The following is a 15,794-nucleotide window of genomic DNA, read 5'->3' as shown; positions in this document are numbered from 1 at the left end:
CAGATTTTTATATGACTACTTTTATTACTTTTTATGAAGAATTCTATGACACAGCTGCTGTACTGTACAGCCTTTAGCAACTGTTGGGCAATTATGGCCAAGTTGTTCGAATCTTTAACCGGCTGTTAACCTATCTGCTGGTTAGATCTTGATTCAAAATATTTGTCTTGATGGGATTTTTTTTTATTTCACTATAAAGGCAGTCCTTAACTCAAAGATTTGTTTTTCAAATTCTTCTAAAATGTCGACATAAATCCTTAAAAGTTAACCAACCGATAGCTTAACCAGCTGTTCAAAGGTTCGAACAAATAAGTCCAGACTGCGATCTGGGAGGAACTATTGGAACAAATGCAAAAGTAACTAGAATTCATCTTTTTTCTATGACTCAATGCCTGGGATTCAAGTCATGCTAGAAGCACTGCCAAATTTGACATAGAGTATATGCTGGGGACATTGCTGGCAGGTCTGGAATTAGTTTATCATCTTTTTTTAAGTAAATCCAATATTTTGTATTGAAGGAATAATAAAAACTTGTCAAATAAAATCTGAAAATTATTTCCAGTTAGAAAAAATGTGGGTGGGGTACCTTCGTTAATGTACGCTTTAAAGCATATTTTGCAAGCAGCTCTAGTAATATCAAAGTTTTGCTTAAAAGGAGCCAACACCCAGCATTCAGGCTTCATGCAAAACCCAAAATATTTCAAGGCGTCTGATTTTTTACTGCCAGGGCAACAAAAGTTTTATTATTGTTACGATCATGATAGCTGGCCTGACAGCGTTCTCCATTTTAAAGAGCAGATGTTTTGAAATACTAACCCAGAGATTATAAAAGAGCAAAAATATTTAAGCTAAACTGCGAGAAGTATCTGAAGAAGTCCTGAAAGCCTGATTTTAATTTTTTAACAAAATCAGCGACTAGAATCGATTCTTTTTGGTCAGAATCGATGTCGCCGACTTTGAAACTCTGGCGATGATTAATCGAACATCGGCGACAATCGGAACATCACTACTTATAAATACATTGAAATCCGGAAAAGGACTGAATAAAGGAGCTATAGCTTAAGAGAAAACTCACAATTTTCAAAGTTTCATATCTTTATTTTGATGCATTTGCAATGATGTCCCAGTGCTGAAATTTCAACTAGGTGGAACTAGTTTTAAACTGTTTATCATTATTATATTATGAATGTCATTCATTTTAGAGGGGGATGGGGGTTGGGGGGAGGGGGGTGGCAACTTTTTGAGAATATGATAAGTATCCAGTCCTACGGTAACCTTATGAAAGAAAATGTACTTCTAGGCACTTTGCCGTAATTGGTTTGGTATATTGTGGTGGTGATTTAGTTCGTATAAATTCTCTCTACTATAAATAAATAAATAAATAAATAAATATATATATACTTAGTTTAAGACAAAAGCTTGTTCCAAACTGAAGAAATTGAATATCAAACTGCAAAATGTATGAGAATATTTACAGGTAAACTACTGCAAGAGTTAAAATAATTTAATTGTTAATCTTTGTTTAGAACAGTTAAACAGATTTATTTGAATTTACAGAGCACAGTCATGATTATTATGTAATGACGAAACATATTACTATATTTGTTGATACACAAACCTCGATCACGTTCAATACATTTATTGAATGTATATTAATTTTGTTAGTGTTCACGATTGCTCTCAATACACTTTATGAATGTATATTTGTCTGTCTTTAATATTTCTACAGTTTTGCAGCTAAAATCTTTACATGTCAACTTGTTAGATACCTAGTATGTCTTGTTAGCCTTCTTTATTATTCTGCCGTCTGCACGAACCACATTCATCTGCTGGGTTGCATCGTTGTGTAGATGCCTGCGCAAACGTGTAAGAAACATATCTTCCTTTGAGAAAACCAAGTTACTTTGAAGACCCATAGGAGGACCAGGAGGTATGCAGAGCGTGAGATTCAAAATGGTAAATAGGATAACAATATGCGTAAGGCGTATTGAAACAGCCATAATTCTCGACCGCAACAAATCTGAAATGGAGACAGGCATTGAACGCATAATTAAGTAACAAGATCAAAACAGATCTAAAACATTGTAAAAAAAAATAACAAAAATGAACAAGCATTGTAATGGTTTTACTCGTATACTAAAGGAAAATAGTAATATTGACATTTGTGAAGCAACGTACGGTGAAATATTTCATCGACATGTGATGACGGTAAAACTAAAGAGGACGGCAGTGAAGGAAAGTATACTGTTCAATTTATTTTGCCTATAGGTAGAAACAAGTCTAACACCATGTTTTTCCAGCACAGTTATTATAATGACAGTCAGTTTTCTTATTATTAATAACTAACATTACTTGACTAAATATTTCTCTGCAAGTATCTGCGAAACAGGCCGTGAATCATAGTTGTTGTGACAAATTGTTGCGGACTACATTGCCTTACACAGATGTTAAAACTGTCACATCTTGACTGATCTACCTTAGGTTTGCCATACTTTAAGAGAATATACATGAAATAATCGCGTAATAATTCTGCAACTATCTATGATGTTTATAACGTGTTGTAATTTTCGAAGTACTGTTTCTGTTACCCTTTACTACGAAATATAGTGAAACTTCTAGACTTGAAGACACGAAATCGTGCTACTCAAAGCAATTTCGCAGATTATGCTTGCTTTGAATATTATTTCCTAACTCACAATAATAAGACCTTGCATCATGTCAACTTTTGATAATTTTGAAAAATATACTTGTACCCACGTAAAAAATTGCAATCATAAAATATCATGAATATAGTCTTCCCTTAAAATCAAATTCAGATAACGTTTAAAAGTGTTTTATGTAATACATTCCAAAAATAAAAACTACTTCGAATCCATAAGAACAAAAGAAAATGACAACTTTATTCCTACATTAATAATTTTGATATGAAAATATAGATATAATTAAACAAGACAATCATTTTCACATATTAAAAATTTAATTAACTTACTTATTTCCTGTCCAAGAAGAACTTGTGACTTTTATCAGAAAATAAACACGAATACAAGTAGATACATTCCATAAGAAATATCTCAAGAACATTTAAATAAAAAACAAGATTATATGGAAATTAACATTAAAATACTCTTACCCGTATCTAGTCTAATCCTCTATGAAATATAAAACAGCAGAACCCGATCCAGTAAGTTCGCAGTAATGAAATGCTAAAATATTGTTAAATTCAGTTCACAGCGTTGTATAACTTGCCTTTCAATTGCATGTTATGCTCAAGTAAGTCCTTTATAAGTGTCTACCATATAACAATTGATATACAATATAACGTTAATGATTAGGTGCACAGGTTCTGTATGTTTACTCAGACTGGACAAAATACATTTTAATGAAATAACTGCTGCACCGTGTGTAGTAATCATCACTGCAGACGGCATGAACATACCTCCCCAGATTCAGTGAGCATTATACTAAATCTGTTTGGAGCATGTGGAATCGTTGCAAAATCCGGCGTCAATGTTTATATCTGATATTTTCCCTACATTTTGTTAGTGGCTTGCGGTGGGGGAGGTGGGGGTGGGGGGGGGGGGAGGGGGAAGGGGGTGTTGGGGTGGGGTGGGGTGGGGTTGGATTAGGGGCCAAGGGTCACTGGAAAGAATCAAACATATTGAATATATCCTTTTCTTCCACTGGTATGACATAGTCCCTTTGCACGACGTGACGTTAGAGCTCAACGGCATTATAAATATCTTCAGCAAGCTATGCTAAGGGTAAGGAAGGCATGAATATTTATACGTATTTTATTGTAGTTGGACTAGGAGGTGCAGTGAAAGATATATAGAGAATATTAGGTTACTGTCTTATAAATTTAAATTTATTAAGTGAGTCGGAGAAAATAGTCGAGGCTCTGCCGAGACTTTTATTTTTTCGTAGACGAACTTAATAAATTTAAATTTATAAGACAGTAACCTAATGTTCTATTTATCTTACCTTCTGATCTAAAATCATTCTTTAATTAAAATTCAAAGTTTACCAACTAGATCGGAGTCTGTCTTGCACAGAAATTAATACGCCCCACCATTACACAAACAGGTCGTTAAAATAAAAATATTACAAAATAAGAGCCGAAAAACAAAGGCTCACCTTGTTTTGCTTTGTGTCAGACTTCTCTGTTCTGCTGAACATTAAAGAATAATTTTAATTTGCTGCCAACTGGCCAAGTGAAGTTTTGTCCTAAGTTCAGCTGAATGCCGGATTACCCATCTTCACCAACCAAACGATTGACGAGACTTATATACACGCCATATCGCCGCTTGACAGAACAAATAGACAAACCGTTTCCTCGATGATGTTATTCAATAACGCTCAATTCCAGATGCAATATATTCCTAGATTGAAGTGTAGAAAGCTAAAATTCTGAACAAACGCTATACATGAGTCACTTTCCGTTTCTCCGAGCGTTTCCGTTATAAAAACTTTTTGTAGTAATTGCAAATACGGTATGCATACACTATACATTTGTGACATGGTCTCACGTACCTAATAAAAGCGCGTTTATGAAAATAATTGCATAAATATGTCTTTTAGCAGTTATTCTCAAAAACAAGATGGCGTATCCAAAAAGAAGTCCGCCAAGCTTTATCTAGTCACTGACCAGATCAAGCAAAATTTATCTGACCCCTTGATGTTTGCCTTTATTTTGCATGAAGGTAGGATAAATGTTTATACTTAATATGGCATAATGCAATGCTTATTAAGATTTAAATGTTTGGCAAAATTAAAAAAAAAGTAAGTATTCAATGTAATCATATGGATATCAATCAAAAAATAAAAGGTCAAGTTAGAACAATTTGAGAGTTGTTGCGGACTTTATTTCCTCATCATCAACAGGCTCAATCAAAATCTACTCTTACATTGTTTGGTTGCATTCCATACTTCTAAAGGAACTTCTGCTAAGTTTAATTGGCAATGTCAATAAAAAAATGGATCCGTGATTGACTGCTAACTGGAGCTGAAAAAGTTATTTGTTGAAAATCAATATTTGATCGAAGTGTATAGATACACACCCAAGTTTATTGATACTAGTAGTACACTTAAAGAACGCAACATCTTTGACAATATATTTAATGTAAAATAAAGGTACAGTTTTGAAATTTTTCATACATTGAGAGAAATGGTGTAGTTGATAACAAACTTAAATTTCAACACAATCAAGTGTGTTGCTTTAGTTTCGTTTTGTTTAATCCACTGTTCCATCCAAACTTTAAAAGTCGAAACATACAAATGAATGTCTAGTACATAAAACGAGCGAATTTCGTAAGGCAAGAACAGAACAACATTTTCGTCCTGTCATATGCCCATTTTATAATAATCGAATAGTCGACAGAAGTATGGCCTCCTTACAAGGAAAACGCGAGCGTGGTTCGAAGCACACAGCGGCGAGTGGCAAGCGACTCGAATACAATGAATGTAATAACTTGAACACAGCAGTACATAATGAGAACTCACATCAAAACTATTTGGTAGCATCATCACTAGAAAAACAAGATTACAATAAACAAAATTACAAAAAAAATAAAAAATAAACAAAAAACTAAACATTAAGTGATATGTATCGATTAAGTATTTCAATACCTTGGTTCTTAAAAGAACAATACAAAGCCCACAAGGACACGCAAATAACTGCATGATGAGTCGTGTGGTGGTGTTAACTGACTTAAGAAAACTGTATAGTTGTAATATTACCTGTATTTAATTTATCTAAAGATGTTTTGGAACAAGTCACGCTGGCGAATCGGTTATTCATCCACATTATATAATGATAATGTTTCTGATATCCTTCACACTTAAAACACCTAAGCACGTACTTAAATAGTCATTTAAGAACATATCAGTGTTTCTTAGCCATCAAATGCTTATAATATTTCCCCTTGATTAAAGGAATGACAACTGAAGATTAAAGTATTTCAAAGCAAAATTAAGAAATAATAGGAAATAGAACATGAGTCGCATAATAACATTGAATCGTAGTCAAAATTACACGAATTCTGGCATTAGCCTCACAATCACAATTGACTCAGAAGACTACAACAATTATGACATACAAAAGGAATTGAACTTAACTGCATCGAAAGAGACATCCACAGTAAGAATAGACGGCATCACACAAAAATATCTTTCGCTTCCTTGGGCTAAATAGTAACTAAGTTTTGCTCTAGCGCGTTCTAGCATTCCAGTTAATGCATCCATCAGAAAAATTTGACCAACTCCACTATCAAAAGTTCCTGTGCATAACTCCCTGTTCAGCAACCAGCATCTAGCAAGTGTAAATACCATTCTTAAGTCGAAATTTCATCGAGATTGTTTTCATCAATTACAAAGCTGTGCACCTATTGTTAGAACAGAAACAAACCTTGTAAACGGGGTGAAATTTCCAATATCAGTACTCAGTATGATACCATCTCAAATTTAAAACGCAATTCTATAGCAGCGTACGTAAATATGTGTACATATTAAGGACGAGGTAAAGCAAACACAAAAGGAAGAGAAAACAATCAGATATAGGAACGCATCTGGGCACCGTCTCGGGTGATATCCATAAAGCATGTAGAATAAACTAAAGAACTCATTGACTCTGCAGACAAGCACAAATTAGGGCACAACGAAATAGGATTTGAGTCAGTACATCCGGTTTGTTGAACTGATTGTCACGGAGTCTTCCCGATATATACAAATCAGTGGCATGTTTAACAACTGTCTTGCCACATAAATTTAATTACGAAATAATAAATATGTCCCTATATTTTATCAGTTAACAGAATATGGACAGGAGTTCAAATTCGTAATAATTTGATTAGGAGTGTGAAGTTTATGAAATCTATGCAGTTTCTGAAAATAGTACAAATGACTGATGACGGAGCGAAAAATAATTTTATTATAGAACATTTCCTCTTTAAACCGTTAGCATAGACGGCGTATGATTGTAATATTTCACATGGTCAGGATTATTACAAAATAAGCAGTCAAATTGTAGTTAAATTGTTATAAAACTACAGTCAGTGCATGTTAAATCAACTAATTATAGAAATCAGTCTGCGATACACATACTGCCTAGATAAAGAACATGTTCGCTATATGTTTATAACAAACTGTCTATAACGAACACATTTTGCTTGTTCCGATAAGTTTGTTATAACTGGAGCTTCCCTTACATTATTTCAAACAAAATATGAAGTAAGCAATGATTGCAACAAATTCTTGTTGCAACCAAATTTAGCCAGTTTAATTGTGTATGCTTGCCAGATTTTCGCTACGCAGCTGCGTATCTGCGATAAAGCAGCTTCGTGCCTTGTGAATATGTATGTGTTGAGAACGCTGAAAAATCTATGCTATCAATATATATATGCGTAAAAGTTTGGGAAAAAATCAGGAAACATGAGAAAATCAAGGAGAACCATCACTGACTGTGTTGTCCCGTACAGCAGGTAACATAGAAATGTTACTTTTGCACTACATTGATAAAACATTGAAAGAATTGAGATTGATACACGGTGATCACTCAACAATTTTACTCTATAAACAGACTGTTTCTTTTATGTAAAAAGGGCTTAGAGAGGATCTCTGATATATTCCTTTCTTATTTCTTCTGCTAAAATATTAGGACAACATTTGATTAGACTTTCCATCAGAGCAAAGTTAATGTTCAATGTTCTGTAGAATAGCTCAATATTGTTTTTTATTTCAAAACCTGCCCTTTGATGAAATGAAGTATTTAGAAAGCAAATTTGCCTTATAATTTTCAAGATGTGTTTGAGACATTTATCAGCAAAATGAACAAAATAGAATAACCGTACATCGCAAAGACTAATCTTTTAATTTCTTTTGTCCTTGTTATAACGATCTATGATTATTTTCAAAAGTAAAAGCAAATTCAAAGCAAAACAACAACAACAACAACAAGTATGACAAAATTTGGCTTATATTTGTATAACTTAGTGGAATGAATTAACATTCTTATGTTATCATTTGTTATTTCATTATGTTTCTTTTATCTAATAATTTGTTTTAATAAGTTTTTGTGATTCGCGTTTATTTCCATTATTCAAAATATAAATAGTCAAAGTTTTCAAACAACACTTAAATTCAATTTTGCCTACGGTTTGCTTTGTCTTTCAACCTTTTTTTCTACTCTGAGATAAAATTGAAACTGAAACTGAATAATTTGATTAAACGCCTATTTTATACAATGATATATTCAATGGCGTTGTACATAATAATGATAATAATAGTCATTATAACAAAATTAATAATGACAATAATAATAATAACAACAGCCTTATTGTAATAAACAGTCCCGATCGCACCCCTCCCGTTGAGGTCATTTTACCCCTATTGCCAATACCAGTGCTTAAAGCATCTGGTACGCCCAGAGGTTCAAACCCCCGGTTAATAGCGCCATCATATACTATTTAAGAAAGAAATACTACACACTTCCCTACCCATAGAGCCTTACCAACAAGTGCGTTTATCAAACAAACCTTGGAGATATAAATGTTGAAATGTTAAACCTTTAACAAAAATTTAAGAACTATCACCTGCTGTTTTCGCATGATAAACAGTTATCAAAAAATTAAAACAATGCCGCGAAATCTCTGAAATACAGTGTCTTAAGATTTTTTTGAATGTGTCAAGTGATTTACTTTTGCGTAGTTCTAATGACAGTTCATTCCAAAGTTTTGGACCAATAGTACAGAAACTTTTATCATTGAATGTTTTGCACTTGTTGTATGGAACAACATAACGACATTCAGAGTTTTCAGACGATCTCAACCCTTGTCTACTAGGACTATACTCATCAACAAAACCGTAGACTGATATGGATTTTGGAATGACATCAAAAAGAGTTCCAGCATAGGTGAGATACAGCCAAGGACCAAGGCAACTGCCCTGGGGCACACGGCATTCAAGATGGCGGTCTAATGAATATACATATTGTTGATATTAATCTAACAAGTACGAGCCCTTAAATAGGAGTCTACCCATTGAAGATCAGTATCACAGACGCCATATTGTGCTTTTAGGACATCTAGAAAAATGTCGTGGTCGACAGTGTCAAATGCTGCACTTAAGTCAGTCGCAATAAGGGCAGTGACTTCCTTTTTCTCCATACCACTTAGAAGATCATTGACTAACCGAAGTAGCACAGATTCACAGGAATGGTATTTTCTGTATGCAGACTGGTTCTTAGGCAAAAGATTGTTTACATTTACGTTTGTTTAATCTGCAAAGAATAGCTTTCTCAATAAGTTTTGATAGAAATGATAAATTACTCACAGGACGTTAATTGGAAAGCTCTAGTTCAAGACCGCTTTTTTGGAGCAGAGGTCTAGCAACTGCTTGTTTGTATTTCACAGGGAAAACACCTTGTTGTAATGAGAGATTCACCAATTTAGTGATACTAGGGAATAGTTCATCTACCTGTGATTTCAGAATACGTGTTGGCAAAATATTTAATTCTGAGGACGTAGTATTCAGTACATTGATGAGATTTTTCACTTCATCTTGAGTCAATTCAGTAAACTTGTTTAAATTTTGTATATCCTTTACTTGAGGTTTAAAGTTTTGGTATTCACTTAGGGATTTACGTATTTTTGAGATCTTTGCCATGAAAAAGTCAACAAATTTTTCGACCAATGAATTATTAGACTCTCCTTGAGGCAGTGGGTTTTCAGATTTGGTACCAGTTAGCTCAGATACCAATCCATACAGAGTCTTAGAATCACCTTTAGCGTTCTCTATATTTTCACTGTTGTGTTTATCTTTTGGCGTTAATTTAAAACTTGTATTCATTTCTTACTTTTAAATACGACTCAAACTGATCTGTTTTACCATAACGCCTCCATGTACGCTCCGACTTTCTAACTTGTTGCTTTAGATGTTGGAGTTTTTTATTGAACCAAGGTTTGGGTGCTCTCTGAATTATAGTTTTTTCTTTTAGGAGAGCGTGCCTATTCAGGACATCCTCTATTTCCGATTCAAACTCTTTCACAAACTTGTCTATATTCTGTGAATCAATGTTTATTGTACTTAGGTTGTTGGTAAATTCTGATTCGTTCAAATTTTTTAAGTTTCTAAATGTCACGCTCCTACTAGTAATAGTCTCTTTTTAACATCTAAGAGAACATTAACAATACAGTGATCAGAGATATTTGTGAGAAATGAAAACAGAGATTTGAGTATGTATATGCAAATATTGAACCAGCACGAATATGAAGTACAATTAGGGCTCGTATATAAAGCAGCATCGAAACTAATCTTATTGGGTTAGTGGACTTGCTGTGGCATGTGCGTGTTCGTTTTACTGCTAGGCGCTTTGCCACAATTGGTCTGGTATATCGTGGTGGTGAATTAGTTCGTATAAATTCTCTCTACTATATAATAATTCATAATGCGAACTTGTATCCTAGCGGATCTCACGTATGGGAAAGTCAACTGTTCTGAATTTAATCATATCCGTTAATGAAACTATCACTATATATTCTATATATCCTCGAGATCCAGTTAACTTTCAGAGAGAGAGAAAATACAGCTTCTCTGGTTCCAATCTGTAAAAAAGGCTAAAATGTCAATACTGATTTGTGAGACATGAAAACAGAGATTTGAGTATATATACTAGTATGCAAATGTTGAACCAGAACGAATGTGTAGTACAATTCGGTCTCGTATAGAAAGCAGCATCGAAACTATTCTTATTGGGTTAGTGGGCTTGTTGTGGCATGTGCGTGTTTGTTTGTACTGCTAGGCACTTTGCCGTAATTGGTTTGGTATATTGTGGTGGTGATTTAGTTCGTATAAATTCTCTCTACTATAAATAAATAAATAAATATATATATAGTTAGTTTAAGACAAAAGCTTGTTCCAAACTGAAGAAATTGAATATCAAACTGCAAAATGTATGAGAATATTTACAGGTAAACTACTGCAAGAGTGTAAAATAATTTAGTTGTTAATCTTTGTTTAAAACAGTTAAACAGATTTACTAGTATTTGAATTTACAGAGCACAGTCATGATTATTTTGTAATGACGAAACATATTACTATATTTGTTGATACACAAACTTCGATCACGTTCAATACATTTATTGAATGTATATTTGTTAGTGTTCACAATTGCTCTCAATACACTTTATGAATGTATATTTGTCTGTCTTTAATATTTTTACAGTTTTGCAGCTAAAATCTTTACATGTCAATTTGTTAGATGTCTAGTATGTCTTGTTAGCCTTCTTTATTATTCTGCCGTCTGCACGAACCACATTCATCTGCTGGGTTGCATCGTTGTGTAGATGCCTGCGCAAACGTGTAAGAAACATTTCTTCCTTTGAGAAAACCAAGTTACTTTGAAGACCCATAGGAGGACAAGGAGGTATGCAGAGCGTGAGATTCTAAATGGTAAATAGGATAACAATATGCGCAAGGCGTATTGGAACAGCCATAATTCTCGATCGCAACAAATCTGAAATGGAGACAGGCATTGAACGCATAATTAAGTAACAAGATCAAAACAGATCTAAAACATTGTAAACAAAATGAAAAAAATGAACAAGCATTGTAATGGTTTTACTCGTATACTAACGGAAAATAGTAATATTGACATTTGCGAAGCAACAGTGAAATATTTCATCGACATGTGATGACGGTAAAACTAAAGAGGACGGCAGTGAAGGAAAGTATTCTGTTCAATTTATTTTGCCTATAGGTAGAAACAAGTCTAACACCATGTTTTTTCCAGCACAGTTATTATAATGACAGTCAGTTTTCTTATTATTAATAACAAACATTACTTGACTAAATATTTCTCTGCAAGTATCTGCGAAACAGCCCGTGAATCATAATTGTTGTGACAAATTGTTGCGGACTACATTGCCTTACACAGATGTTAAAACTGTCACATCTTGACTGATCTACCTTAGGTTTGCCATACTTTAAGAGAATATACATGAAATAATCGCATAATAATTCTGCAACTAACTATGATGTTTATGACGTGTTGTAATTTTCGAAGTACTGTTTCTGTTACCCTTTACTACGAAATATAGTGAAACTTCTAGACTTGAAGACACGAAATCGTGCTACTCAAAGCAATTTCGCGGTATTTTGCTTGCTTCGAATATTATTTCCTAACTCACAATAATAAGACCTTGCATCATGTCAACTTTTGACAATTTTGAAAAATATACTTGTACCCACGTAAAAAATTGCCAACATAAAATATCATGAATATAGTCTTCCCTTAAAATCAAATTCAGACAACATTTAAAAGTGTTTTATGTAATACATTCCAAAAATAAAAACTACTTCGAATCCATAAGAACAAAAAAATAATGACAACTTTATTCCTACATTAATAATTTTGATATGAAAATATAGATATAATTAAACAAGACAATCATTTTCACATATTAAAAATTTAATTAACTTACTTATTTCCTGTCCAAGAAGAACTTGTGACTTTTATCAGAAAATAAACACGAATACAAGTAGATACATTCCATAAGAAATATCTCAAGAACATTTAAATAAAAAACAAGATTATATGGAAATTAACATTAAAATACTCTTACCCGTATCTAGTCTAATCCTCTATGAAATATAAAACAGAAGAAACCGATCCAGTAAGATCGCAGTAATGAAATGCTAAAATATTGTTAAATTCTGTTCACAGCGTTGTATAACTTGCCTTTCAATTGTTATGCTCAAGTAAGTCCTTTATAAGTGTCTACCATATAACAATTGATATACAATATAACGTTAATGATTAGGTGCACAGGTTCTGTATGTTTACTCAGACTGGACAAAATACATTTTAATGAAATAACTGCTGCACCGTGTGTAGTAATCATCACTGCAGACGGCATGAACATACCTCCCCAGATTCAGTGAGCATTATACTAAAATGTTATTGATATTTCTGTTTGGAGCATGTGGTATCGTTGCAAAATCCGGCGTCAATGTTTATATCTGATATTTTCCCTACATTTTGTTAGTGGCTTGCTGGGGGGGGGGGGGGGGGGGGGGGGGGGGGGGGGGGGGGGGATAAGGGGCCAAGGGTCACTGGAAAGAATCAAACATATTGAATATATCCTTTTCTTCCACTGGTATGACATAGTCCCTTTGCACGACGTGACGTTAGAGCTCAACGGCATTATAAATATCATCAGTAAGCTATGCTAAGGGTAAGGAAGGCATGAATATTTATACGTATTTTATTGTAGTTGGACTAGGAGGTGCAGTGAAAGATATATAGAGAATATTAGGTTACTGTCTTATAAATTTAAATTTATTAAGTGAGTCGGAGAAAATATAAAAGTCGAGGCTCTGCCAAGACTTTTATTTTTTCGTAGACGAACTAAATAAATTTAAATTTATAAGACAGTAACCTAATATTCTATTTATCCTACCTTCTGATCTAAAATCATTCTTTAATTAAAATTCAAAGTTTACCAACTAGATCGGAGTCTGTCTTGCACAGAAATAAATACGCCCAACCATTACACAAACAGGTCTTTTAAATAAAAATATTACAAAATAAGGGCCGAAAAACAAAGGCTCACCTTGTTTTGCTTTGTGTCCGACTTCTCTGTTCTGCTGAACATTAAAGAATAATTTTAATTTGCTGCCAACTGGCCAAGTGAAGTTTTGTCCTAAGTTCAGTTGAATGCCGGATTATCCATCGTCACCAAGCAAACGATTGACGAGACTTATATACACGCCATATCGCCGCTTGACAGAACAAATAGGCAAACCGTTTCCTCGATGATGTTATTCAATAACGCTCCATTCCAGATGCAATATATTCCTAGATTGAAGTGTAGAAAGCTAAAATTCTGAACAAACGCTATACATGAGTCACTTTCCGTTTCTCCGAGCGTTTCCGTTATAAAAACTTTTTGTAGTAATTGCAAATGCGGTATGCATACACTATACATTTGTGACATGGTCTCACGTACCTAATAAAAGCGCGTTTATGAAAATAATTGCACAAATATGTCTTTAAGCAGTTATTCTCAAAAACAAGAAGGCGTATCCAAAAAGAAGTCCGCCAAGCTTTATCTAGTCACTGACCAGATAAAGCAAAATTTATCCGACCCCTTGATTTTTGCCTTTATTTTGCATGAAGGTAGGATAAATGTTTATACTTAATAGGGCATAATGCAATGCTTATTAAGATTTAAATGTTTGGCAAAATTAAAAAAAAGTAAGTATTCAATGTAATCATATGGATATCAATCAAAAAATAAAAGGTCAAGTTAGAACAATTTGAGAGTTGTTGCGGACTTTATTTCCTCATCATCAACAGGCTCAATCAAAATCTACTCTTACATTGTTTGGTTGCATTCCATACTTCTAAAGGAACTTCTGCTAAGTTTACTTGGCAATGTCAATAAAAAAATGGATCCGTGATTGACTGATAACTGGAGCTGAAAAAGTTATTGGTTGAAAATCAATATTTGATCGAAGTGTATAGATACACACCCAAGTTTATCGATACTAGTAGTACACTTAAAGAACGGAACATCTTTGACAATATATTTAATGTAAATAAAGGTACAGTTTTGAAATTTTTCATACATTGAGAGAAATGGTGTAGTTGATAACAAACTAAAATTTCAACACAATCAAGTGTGTTGCTTTAGTTTCGTTTTATTTATTCCACTGTTCAATCCAAACTTAAAAAGTCGAAACATACAAATAAATGTCTAGTACATAAAACGAGCGAATTTCGTAAGGCAAGAACAGAACAACATTTTCGTCCTGTCATATGCCCGTTTTATAATAATCGAATAGTCGACAGAAGTATGGCCTCCTTACAAGGAAAACGCGAGCGTGGTTTGAAGCACACAGCGGCGAGTGGCAAGCGACTCGAATACAATGAATGTAATAACTTGAACACAGAAGTACATAATGAGAACTCACATCAAAACTATTTAGTAGCATCATCACTAGAAAAACAAAATTACAATAAACAAAATTACAAAAAAAAAAAAATAATAAAATAAACAAAAAACTAAACATTAAGTGATATGTATCGATTAAGTATTTCAATACCTTGGTTCTCAAAAGAACAATACAAAGCCCACAAGGACACGCAAATAACTGCATGATGAGTCGTGTGGTGGTGTTAACTGACTTTAGAAAACTGTATAATTGTAATATTATCTGTATTTAATTTATCTAAAGATGTTTTGGAACAAGTCACGCTGGCGAATCGGTTATTCATCCACATTATATAATGATAATGTTTCTGATATCCTTCACACTTAAAACACCTAAGCACGCACTTAAATAGTCATTTAAGAACATATCAGTGTTTCTAAGCCATCAAATGCTTATAATATTTCCCCATGATTAAAGGAATGACAACTGAAGATTAAAGTATTTCAAAGCAAATTCAAGAAATAATAGGAAATAGAACATGAGTCGCGTAATAACATTGAATCGTAGTCAAAATTACACGAATTCTGGCATTAGCCTCACAATCACAATTGACTCAGAAGACTAAAACAATTAAGACATACAAAAGGAATTGAACTTAACTGCATCGAAAGAGACATTCACAATAAGAATAGACGGCATCACACAAAAATATCTTTCGCTTCCTTGGACTAAATAGTAACTAAGTTTTGCTCTAGCGCGTTCTAGCATTCCAGTTAATGCATCCATCAGAAAAACTTGACCAACCCCACTATCAAAAATTCCTGTGCATAACTCCCTGTTCAGCAACCAGCATCTAGCAAGTGTAA

The 15,794-nt window shown here is 33.6% G+C and overlaps 2 long non-coding RNA genes across 4 annotated transcripts; both read right to left on the bottom strand.

The window, feature by feature from the left end:
- Window positions 1-1,489: 1,489 nt before the first annotated feature.
- LOC123547061 (uncharacterized) lies at window positions 1,490-14,036 on the bottom strand. 3 transcript variants are annotated; one of them, XR_008372420.1, is made up of 3 exons: window positions 13,605-14,036; window positions 3,131-3,203; window positions 1,490-2,020 (listed from the first exon to the last, which is right to left on the bottom strand). It is a non-coding gene; the product is annotated as an uncharacterized LOC123547061 (long non-coding RNA). The 3 variants fall into 3 exon arrangements; XR_006685579.2 differs by lacking the exon at window positions 13,605-14,036 and adding an exon at window positions 4,135-4,599; XR_008372419.1 differs by lacking the exon at window positions 13,605-14,036 and having other exon boundaries at window positions 3,131-3,454.
- LOC123547062 (uncharacterized) lies at window positions 10,968-12,980 on the bottom strand. Its single transcript, XR_006685580.2, has 2 exons — window positions 12,615-12,980; window positions 10,968-11,506 (listed from the first exon to the last, which is right to left on the bottom strand). It is a non-coding gene; the product is annotated as an uncharacterized LOC123547062 (long non-coding RNA).
- Window positions 14,037-15,794: the final 1,758 nt, after the last annotated feature.

The sequence above is a fragment of the Mercenaria mercenaria genome, chromosome 9, assembly GCF_021730395.1.
Source record: "Mercenaria mercenaria strain notata chromosome 9, MADL_Memer_1, whole genome shotgun sequence".
Classification (NCBI taxonomy): domain Eukaryota; kingdom Metazoa; phylum Mollusca; class Bivalvia; order Venerida; family Veneridae; genus Mercenaria; species Mercenaria mercenaria.
The sequence above is the reverse complement of the archived record's forward strand: the minus strand, read 5'-3'. Positions and strand labels throughout refer to the sequence as shown.